The sequence below is a fragment of the Protomyctophum bolini genome, assembly GCF_963924005.1.
Source record: "Protomyctophum bolini genome assembly, chromosome: 17".
NCBI classification, from domain to species: Eukaryota; Metazoa; Chordata; class Actinopteri; order Myctophiformes; family Myctophidae; genus Protomyctophum; species Protomyctophum bolini.
Window position 1 is genome coordinate 25320999 of NC_137878.1, and position 10134 is coordinate 25331132.

The 10134-nt window shown below is 42.8% G+C and overlaps 1 long non-coding RNA gene across 1 annotated transcript; it reads left to right on the forward strand.

The window, feature by feature from the left end:
• The first annotated feature begins 5785 nt into the window (after window positions 1-5785).
• LOC308331868 lies at window positions 5786-8259 on the forward strand. Its single transcript, XR_013965634.1, has 4 exons — window positions 5786-6036; window positions 6251-6347; window positions 6790-6876; window positions 8021-8259. It is a non-coding gene; the product is annotated as an uncharacterized lncRNA (long non-coding RNA).
• The last annotated feature ends 1875 nt before the right edge of the window (window positions 8260-10134 follow it).

Genomic DNA, 10134 nt, shown 5'->3' on the forward strand with positions numbered 1-10134 from the left:
ATATTTAACTGGTTTATATTTTACAATTTTAGTTATAGATGGCAAGTATAATGTTAAGGAATATTTGTCTTATTAGCCAGAGATCCTTTTAAAATGTTTCTATTACTGTGAGTGATATGGTCAGCTTCTGATGTCTTTCTTTCTTTCTAATGTAGATGGAGATGACCGTAGATGCTGCTAGAACACTGAACCTGGTCTCCTGTGTGAACCACCCCATCCTGACCGCTAAGATGTCCATGTGGACATTATGAGTGTTTGTATAGAGAGAAGCATGGCTGAAGAGCTTTGCATATCAGTCGTTTCTTGCTGCTGCAAAAGTCAAATTGTGATATCTGTGGTGTTTAGTTCATGGCCGCTTATGAGATGTAGATGACTGGTGGAATAGCCTTGTGATACATACTGGGTGTGCTCTTTGGTCGTTCACAAAAAAAAAAAAAAAAAGCTGCACAAAATGCCACAAACTCACTAAAAGCTCCACAAAAATCACACAAATCAAGGGATGTCCGACAGTCAGTGTTGGATATTGTCCAACTCCTAATTGCCGATATCAACAGATACCGATATGCAGGCTTTTTCCAGTGGTGGAAACATAACTCAAACTTTTTACTTAAATAAAAGTAGGCAATACTGCAATATAGAAATACTCCGTTACAATTCAACATGTACTCGAGTAAAGGTACAAAGGTTTTGGTATAAAATGTACTTAAAATACCAAAAGTAATAATTAATAATGACTCATGCAAAATGTCTCATCTAAAATGATCTAATCTCTCACAAGCTCACATGTGTCTTATTGTATTGTGAGCTTGTATAGATGTTTTTAATGTAAAAGAATAAATAAAGTAAAATTAAGGGTTAGGGTTATTAATTTTTAATGCCTTATCGGCCGATAATATCGGACATCCCTAACAAAAACATATATCAAACGTGTCAATACATTTCAAAGAATGCCACAAGTGGCACTAAAACTTCACCAATAAATAAAGAAACATCCACATGTTCCATAAATTAAATGCCACAAAGGTTTGCCGAAAAAATGAAGAAATTACAAAAAATAAGTTTCTTAAACATCTTCTGCCGTATGTCCATAGAACTTCAGCTCTGTTGCAGCAAGCCAGTACAATGTGTCATTGTCTAGGTCACCTAAGCCACGATCACCATTCGGTGGCCGGTATTTGGGGCAAATGGTCATTACGTGTTCCACAGTCTGTAGTGGATCCTCGCATTCACAGTGGGCACTGTCCGAGATGTCCCACTTCTGCAGGGGAGGTGCTGGCAAAGAACATATTTGGGGTCCTCAATGTATTCCACTGGTCCCTCTGTCTTGCCTTCACCCAGGATGCCTTGGAGGTGTCAGCTGGTGTTGTGTGGAGCAGTTCCTGGGCCTGTGTGGCAAAGGGGCACAGTGACTTGAGGCACGTGTGCTGTGGCAAAGGTCGCCGTGACTTGGTGTGTGTGTGTGTGTGTGTTGTGGCAAAGGGCACCGTGACTTGAGGCACGTGTGCTGTGGTGTCTCTGACGACCTTGTGGAGGAGATGGCTGGGATTCACTCAGCTGTGCCTTCCCGGTGAGGGCCAGCGTGGCTGCTTCTCGTCTGACCTCTGTTGGAGTGATTCCAGCGAGAACAGGCAGGCAGTTTGTTTGGGGTGGCCCATCCGGTGTTGAGGGCAGCATCCAGCTTCTTGACATGAGAGCTACGGCTCCAGACTGGGACACAGTACTCGGGTCGTCTGCATAGCCATACTTCATTGATGTTGTTGCAGGGAGGTCATGGATGTAGCTGTTAGTGTTGAACAGCAGTTACTGGTGTGGAACCGAAAAGCTTCACAAACATGCCAAAAAATTCTAGTTTTGAACCTTTTTAATCTAGTTTATTTTCAAATAAATTTGTTTTTACTGTTTTGTGAAGCAACTTTGGGTACCTTGAAAAGTGCTATATAAATTGTATGTATTATAAAAAAACAGACACACAGCAATTGTCGCCACACAGACATCACAAATTCCTATTGGCAGCAGCAACAAGTGAGTGATGTGCAAAGCCATTCATAGACTATAACCACCGTGTCTTCATTCCAGATGCTGCGAGGCTCAACCGGAGCCCCTACAGGTGGACATCTGCAGTTCTCGCTGTCCATGGATGAATCTGCATGGGGGGCTCTGAAGGCGGCTCAAAGTAAGAAACCACTTAGACTTTTCTATTACTGCGAGTGGTATGGTCTGCTTCTGTTTTAAATGTTCTCTATACATTTTGTGTATGATGTGAAAGGACACAATGTACATATCTGGCTCTTGGTCACTTAAATTAATCTTTCGTTCTTTCTTTCTTAGGGTGGATGGGTCGTGGTAGACGTCGTGGAAGGACAGAGATCCGTTCCAAAGCTTCCCTCCCGGGCGTTTCCTCTGAGGACTTCTGAGCTGTGAGTAGGAATATTTCTTGTTGGGATGGATATCTGTTGTACTGTTATGGTACGAAGTATAGCATGGCAGTATGATTCCTCCTAGTGGCACTGGTTGAATGTCTGTCAGCTCTCCAAGCTAATCAAAGTCTTAAAGGGACACTTCACCCTTTTTGCAAAAACATATATGTTAATGACGTTTAGTAGCTTTAGAACACTTTCCTGGGGGTCTTTATGTATGTAATATGTGGTTTTAGATATTTTAGATTGTAGCAGTGAGCCCGGTGTCTCTGATGCCATGGACACTGGGCTCACTTCCTTCCTGGACTACATGTTGTCTCAGTAAGACAGCTCTCCCCCGTATCCACAAGGAGGAGCAGTGCACCAAAGAATTGTGGGAATTGTAGTCCAGGAAGCTCACACCGCGTTGCAACGTGTTGTGAGCTTGTAGAGCTAATGCTTTCTTCTTTCTCTCTCAGGATGGAAATGGCAGACGCAGCTGAAGCCTCTAGAGATCTGCAGGTCTGTCCATGGATGGATGGGAGGACGGAGATCTGGGTAGACGTCGCTGGAACGCCACTGCTGGACAGGGTACACGCACACACACACACACACGCACACACAGAGCAAAGCTAATTTGGTGTGTTTTTTTCTTTTCTTTCTTTGTTAGAATGGAGATATCGATAGACGAGCTGATGTTCCCGGACAGAGATCCGTTCCAAAGCTCCCCCCCCCCCCCCCCCCGGGGGCTTCCTCAGAGGACTCTGATGAGCTGTGAGTAGGAATAGTTCTTTCTTGTTTCTGAGGATGGATAACTGCTTTTGTACTGTTATGGCACGAAGAATGGCATCATTTACTACAGTCATCCAAATGTTTTAAATATTTTATGATAAATCTAAATGACTCTGCACAATAGTTTGAGAGTCAATATCTCATCTGCTTTTAGAAGCACTTGAATAAAAAATGACAAAAGATGTTGAGGACTGTACATGTGTTGATGCCTCCTAGTGGCACTGTGGTTGAATGTCTGTCAGCCTTACAAGCTAATCAAAGTCTTAAAACCCCAGCATCCCTATTCTGGGGGGAGCGTTCAGCAAAAAATAGCAGATCTACAAGCTCACACCGCTTTGCAACGTGTTGTGAGCTTGTAGAGCTAATGCTTTCTTCTTTCTCTCTCAGGATGGAAATGGCAGACGCAGCTGAAGCCTCTAGAGATCTGCAGGTCTGTCCATGGATGGATGGGAGGACGGAGATCTGGGTAGACGTCGCTGGAACGCCACTGCTGGACAGGGTACACGCACACACACACACACACGCACACACAGAGCAAAGCTAATTTGGTGTGTTTTTTTTCTTTTCTTTCTTTGTTAGAATGGAGATATCGATAGACGAGCTGATGTTCCCGGACAGAGATCCGTTCCAAAGCTCCCCCCCCCCCCCCCGGGGGATTCCTCAGAGGACTCTGATGAGCTGTGAGTAGGAATAGTTCTTTCTTGTTTCTGAGGATGGATAACTGCTTTTGTACTGTTATGGCACGAAGAATGGCATCATTTACTACAGTCATCCAAATGTTTTAAATATTTTATGATAAATCTAAATGACTCTGCACAATAGTTTGAGAGTCAATATCTCATCTGCTTTTAGAAGCACTTGAATAAAAAATGACAAAAGATGTTGAGGACTGTACATGTGTTGATGCCTCCTAGTGGCACTGTGGTTGAATGTCTGTCAGCCTTCCAAGCTAATCAAAGTCTTAAAACCCCAGCATCCCTATTCTGGGGGGAGCGTTCAGCAAAAAATAGCAGATCTACAAGCTCACACGGCGTTGCAACATGTTGTGAGCTTGTAGAGCTAATGCTTTCTTCTTTCTCTCTCAGGATGGAAATGGCAGACGCAGCTGAAGCCTCTAGAGATCTGCAGGTCTGTCCATGGATGGATGGGAGGACGGAGATCTGGGTAGACGTCGCTGGAACGCCACTGCTGGACAGGGTACACGCACACACACACACACACACACACATGCACACACAGAGCAAAGCTAATTTGGTGTGTTTTTTTTTCTTTTCTTTCTTTGTTAGAATGGAGATATCGATAGACGAGCTGATGTTCCCGGACAGAGATCCGTTCCAAAGCTCCCCCCCCCCCCCCCGGGGGCTTCCTCAGAGGACTCTGATGAGCTGTGAGTAGGAATAGTTCTTTCTTGTTTCTGAGGATGGATAACTGCTTTTGTACTGTTATGGCACGAAGAATGGCATCATTTACTACAGTCATCCAAATGTTTTAAATATTTTATGATAAATCTAAATGACTCTGCACAATAGTTTGAGAGTCAATATCTCATCTGCTTTTAGAAGCACTTGAATAAAAAATGACAAAAGATGTTGAGGACTGTACATGTGTTGATGCCTCCTAGTGGCACTGTGGTTGAATGTCTGTCAGCCTTCCAAGCTAATCAAAGTCTTAAAACCCCAGCATCCCTATTCTGGGGGGAGCGTTCAGCAAAAAATAGCAGATCTACAAGCTCACACGGCGTTGCAACGTGTTGTGAGCTTGTAGAGCTAATGCTTTCTTCTTTCTCTCTCAGGATGGAAATGGCAGACGCAGCTGAAGCCTCTAGAGATCTGCAGGTCTGTCCATGGATGGATGGGAGGACGGAGATCTGGGTAGACGTCGCTGGAACGCCACTGCTGGACAGGGTACACGCACACACACACACACACACACACATGCACACACAGAGCAAAGCTAATTTGGTGTGTTTTTTTTCTTTTCTTTCTTTGTTAGAATGGAGATATCGATAGACGAGCTGATGTTCCCGGACAGAGATCCGTTCCAAAGCTCCCCCCCCCCCCCCCCCCCCCGGGGGCTTCCTCAGAGGACTCTGATGAGCTGTGAGTAGGAATAGTTATGGCTTGTTTCTGAGGATGGATAACTGCTTTTGTACTGTTATGGCACGAAGAATGGCATCATTTACTACAGTCATCCAAATGTTTTAAATATTTTATGATAAATCTAAATGACAAATAATAAATGCACAATAGTTTGAGAGTCAATATCTCATCTGCTTTTAGAAGCACTTGAATAAAAAATGACAAAAGATGTTGAGGACTGTACATGTGTTGATGCCTCCTAGTGGCACTGTGGTTGAATGTCTGTCAGCCTTCCAAGCTAATCAAAGTCTTAATGACACTACCACTTCAACCCCAGCATCCCTATTCTGAGGGAGCGTTCAGCAAAAATAGCAGATCTACAAGCTCGTTGCAACGTGTTGTGAGCTTGTAGAGCAGAGCTAATGCTTTCTTCTTTCTCTCTCAGGATGGAAATGGCAGTAGATGCAGCTGGAGCCTCTAGAGATCTGCAGGTCTGTCCATGGATGGATGAGAGGACGGAGATCTGGGTAGACGCTGGAGGACTTCGGACCTGGGCCTGGATGGATGGGAGGACAGAGGACGGAGATCTGGGTAGACGCTGGAGGACTTCCGACCTGGGCCTGGATGGATGGGAGGGCAGAGGACGGAGATCTGTGTAGACGCTGGAGGACTTCGGACCTGGGCCTGGATGGATGGGAGGACAGAGGGCGGAGATCTGGGTAGACGCTAGAGGACTTCGGAGAGGAACTCAACATATACGAACCGCTTCGGTGAGGAACTCGACAGTACGAACCGCTTTAGGGTTGGGGCTTTTTTATAGGCTTTATAGTAAAAAGCCAATAATCGTCCGTTGCCGATAATCGGTCAATCCCTATTCTTAAACGTTACTGTAAGTGCATGTGTATGTTGTGACAGGACACACACCCACACACACAGCAAAGCTAATTTGGGGTGCGTGTGTGTCTGTCTTTCGTTCTTTGTTAGAATGGAGATCTCAGCCGATGCCCGAGATCCGAAGCTTTCCCTGGGTGTTTCCGCTGAGGACTTCTGGGTCGCTGGGAGGCTCGGATGGAGCTGGAAGGTTCGGTAGACATCACTGGAACCCGTTTAGGCCTGTCGGAATTTGAGGTTTTATAATGGCCGATTTAATTGTTTCTCAAATAAATTACTAGTAACAATTTAATTGCGTCATAACATAACATTCTAAATAAAACTTTGGCTTTTGTAGGCTTTGTAAACAAAAAGCTGCACATGGCATAATTCAACAACTTTATACACTAAAAGAGAAGAAAATTACAAAGTGACACGTTTAGAGCTTGTAGATCGGTTGCTTCCATTATTTCTTTAAAATGTTTGACAATATATGAACATTTTCAACATGGAGACGATTATGACTAATCTCTAAAAAAAGTATCTCAAATACTTGGCGATTAGGTAATTGTGACAGGCCTAAATCCTTCTAGTTGTGTTTTTTTTATATCATGTTCTGTAATCGGTTAGGGTTGACTATAGACTTTTTTTAGGAACAAGATCATCATGCCGGTGAAGAGCACGTTTCTAGCTGATGGAGCAACTATTTCTGATCACCTTTGGAGTTACATCACAGCAAGGTAACTATACAACACACGCACACACACTATGATCATGACATGACATCAGCTTGTGACTGCAACTTGTTCCTGTTCGCAGATGACTCGGCACTGCTAGTCTCGGACAGGAACAAACTGCAGGTTGAAAAGGCCCTCAGCTCTGAACTCGGTAGAATCTGCACCTGGCTCGCTGATAACAAACTATCTTTACACCTGGGAAAAACTGAATCCATTCTCTTTGGATCTAATAGTAATCTCAGCAAGGCAAATGGCTTCTTGGTTAGAGTTGGTGACAATGTTATCACACGTAAAGATGAAATTACCTACCTAGGTTCCATCCTGGAGGCTAATCTTTCCGGTGATAAAATGGCCACCAACGTAATCAAAAAAGTCAACCAAAGAACAAGATTCCTTTACAGGATCTCCTCACTGGTCAACAAAAACACCTTGAAGACCTTAACAGGAGCCCTCGTACAAGGTTTCTTTGACTATGCATGCACCTCCTGGTACCACAGCACCTCAAAGGCCCTTAAAACTATAGGCTCCAGACCTCCCAAAACAAACTGGTCAGGCTCCTACTTGGCCTCACCCCCCGAACCTACCTTAGGGTCGACGACAGAGTACAGCATCTTGCAATGGGTCTGGTCCACAAGATTCGATACACCACCAAGATACCCATGTACCTGTCTAGATACTTCCTTTATGTTAACGAAGTCCACACCCACAACACCAGAGGGAGTGCAACAAACCATGTACAACCCAGATTCGGCACAAACAAGGGACTAAATTATTTTCACTCCTATGCCACCAAAATGTGGAACGCCCTACCAACAGTCATTAAGACATGTGAATCCCTTGACTCCCTTTTTCCCCTCACTGTATACGTTTATTTTCCCTTTTTACCTCCTTTATGATGAATTCCTGTTCTGTTCTTTGACTATATAGAAGTGTCTTTGTACGTCTCTAAATGTTTTGAAGAATTGAACATGGTGGACCCTCTTGTAAACAAGTGTAATGCTTAATTGGGTCGTCCACTTGCAGTTAACAGTCTTTGTATTAAGTTTGTGCTTGACATGTACTGTAATTCTGCAAACTGTTAATAAATATTTCAATCAATATTGTTTTATGAACAAAGTAGTAATGAGCATTTCTTTCTTTTCTTTAGGACGTTGCTGGTCTCCTGTGTGGCTCCATCTGGAGGTCACCAGGGTTCTGAGTCACTCAGATCCTGACTGGTAGTGGTGATATGTAGATGTGATCAATCAGGGCTCTAAACAATAAAATAATAAACCAATATAAATAACTAGATAATAATATAAATAAATGGATAAAACGAACGATAAAAAAATAGATTATAGTAAAATAAAAGTAAATTAAAATAGTAAAATAAAAGTAAATTAAAATAGTAAAATAAAAGTAAATTAAAATTAGTAATAGCATAGTAATGCATAAAATAAATTAAATTATCAATATAGTAATGCATAAAATTAGTAATAACAGTAATACAAAAAATAAAATGAGTAATAACAGTAATACATAAAACAAATACTATTTGTAATGCATGAAGTAAAATTAGTAATAACATAGTAATACATCAAATAAATACAATTAGTAATATAGTTATACATAAAATTAGTAATAACATAGTAATATATAAAATACAATTAATACATAAAATAAATTCAATTACTTTGTGTTGTTATAGAATGACTTAAAAAAACAAACAAAAAATATCAATCACATCTACATATCACAACCAGGCTATATTGCCAGCAGGCAGGTGGACTGTAGACTCACTACAGCTGTTGCGTGGCTAGTCTGCTATCCGCGAACGTCTCCACGCTGGTTTCCTAAATGAGGGATATAAGTGCTGTTGGCACTCTGGACTCTGAATTCTGCGATCATGTGCTTCAGAAGAATGATGCTGCGTCACCTGTGCGGTGACAATTTCCGGTCTTTGGAAAGCTGTGACGTTTGCAGCTGTTCTGTCAAGATGGCCAATCTGCAAGCTGAGCTTGTGGATGAGATGTGCAATAGCCTAGTGCTTTGTGTTTGAGCCCTGTGCAGGAGCTACAAGACTGCCGGTTTGGATTGCTCTGTGCAGTTTTAACCACGTGACGCCTGCAGCACACTGTCAAGTGTGCAGGTGGACAGTTCTGAGCGGACGGCTTCGCCTTGTTTGTTGTTATAAAACTGTGGTGACGCTGTGTAACGTAGGCCTGAGGGCGGTTGCTCTGATAGACTTAAAGAGAGCCTTGTAGGAATTTTTTTACCTGATATGTGATTTCAGGGTCGTTTCGCCTACTTCTACGTCCGGAGAGTTGTGATATTGGTTTTGAGTTCTTAAATGAATAAATGGGGGAAATGTCAAGGAAATGTGGAATGCTTGTACATTTAAGGACGTCATAAACCAAGCCATGAGAAGCTGTTGTCTGTGACCTGTGACATGTGTGGTTCTGAAGGGGTCTTCTGATGTCATGTATACAAGACCCACCCACCCCTGGGGGGGGGGGGTAATAATGTATTTAAGCTAAAGCCTGACTGAGATGTGTTGAGTCAGTACGGTGTTCCATTGTAACGCGTCACTGCTGTCTCCGTATTCGAATACATTCTATTCCAATACTCTGAATTGTGTCTGTCTCATTATTGTTGTTTCAACTATGTTATAAGTGCTCACCGATGTGTATATATATATGTCATATATCTGTAAATATTCATTATTTTCTTGTTAATAAATTATTGCATTTATACCCGGGTGTCCGTTATGTGTCCATTACCCTTAGATCGCGCCGCCGCGGATTTATTTATTTCCCAAATGGTCTAAAAATGAGTTATTTAGCGTACTTTTACCAATTAATTAGCCTATACACAGACAACGACTGATTAGCCTATTTTGGACGATATGGGTCTTTTCTAGAGTCAGTGTGTTTAGTCTCACTATAGTCAGTGTAGATTACCCGGCGGTGTTGCTGCCCCTCCCGGGAGTCGCGGCTCATGGCTCTTCACAGACGGCACAGAGACAGCAGAACACTGAGGACTCCTCAGTGTTCCAACTTGCAAAAATGCTGTTTGTGGATCATCAGTATATCTGTCCGCTTTATACTGCTGCACCTTGTCAGTGCTGAGAGCGCTCTCCGTGGTGCTGAAACCTTTTTTCCTGTTATTCCACTATTCCAGGAATTTCCAGAATTGTAACGTGTGAGAGATGGGATCTGTCACGGGGCAGCCCCTGCCCTTAGACATTATCAAGGACCTTGCAAATAGACCACACAGTTAAGT